General features: G+C 58.1%; 1 pseudogene; it reads right to left on the reverse strand.

Annotated features, from left to right (window-relative positions):
* Positions 1–235: 235 nt before the first annotated feature.
* Positions 236–374, reverse strand: LOC119334897 (annotated as a pseudogene).
* Between the last annotated feature and the right edge of the window lie 282 nt (positions 375–656).

Below are 656 nucleotides of genomic sequence, written 5' to 3' on the forward strand. Positions count from 1 at the left end.
GTTGAAGCTGCCGCCGTTTCCTCCTGGGTTGCCACGGCCGCCACCGCCGTTGGGCTTGTTGTTGAAGTTCCGACCGCGGTCACCACTTCCACCGCCTTGTTTGTTGTTGAAGATGCGAGCAGGTCACCGCCGCCGCCGACGTTGCTGTTCTGCTTATTATTGGAGTTGTTGAAGCGCCCACGTGATGCAGCGTTGGCGGAGGACTGGGAGGCTCCCCCGCGAAGATTCATACGCGTCTCGAAGCTCGAAAGCTGCGAGTACAGCTCCGGGATAGTCACAGGTTCGACCCGTGAGCACATGGCAGACACCATGGGATCGAACTCCTCCTCCAGCCCGGCGAGGATGTGCGAGACCACATCTTCTTCGTCCACCTTTTTTCCTGAGGCAACCAACTCATCACAAAGGGTTCTGATCTTACCAACGTACTCTGTAATGGTGGAGTTGCCCTTCTGAAGATTCGCCAAGGCGATCCTGACGTTGACAGACCGCGCTCGGGTATGCGAGGTGGGCATCCCTTGCACTGTGTTCCACAGCTCTGCTGCGGTGTGGCAAGTCGCCAGTTGGATGGCCATCTCATGTGGTAGCGTAGTCAACAGGTAGGAGAAGACCTGCTGATCGCGAGCGTACCAGGTGCCGAACTCAGGGTTGGGGGCCTT

The sequence above is a fragment of the Triticum dicoccoides genome, chromosome 7A (assembly GCF_002162155.2).
Source record: "Triticum dicoccoides isolate Atlit2015 ecotype Zavitan chromosome 7A, WEW_v2.0, whole genome shotgun sequence".
Taxonomy (NCBI): domain Eukaryota; kingdom Viridiplantae; phylum Streptophyta; class Magnoliopsida; order Poales; family Poaceae; genus Triticum; species Triticum dicoccoides.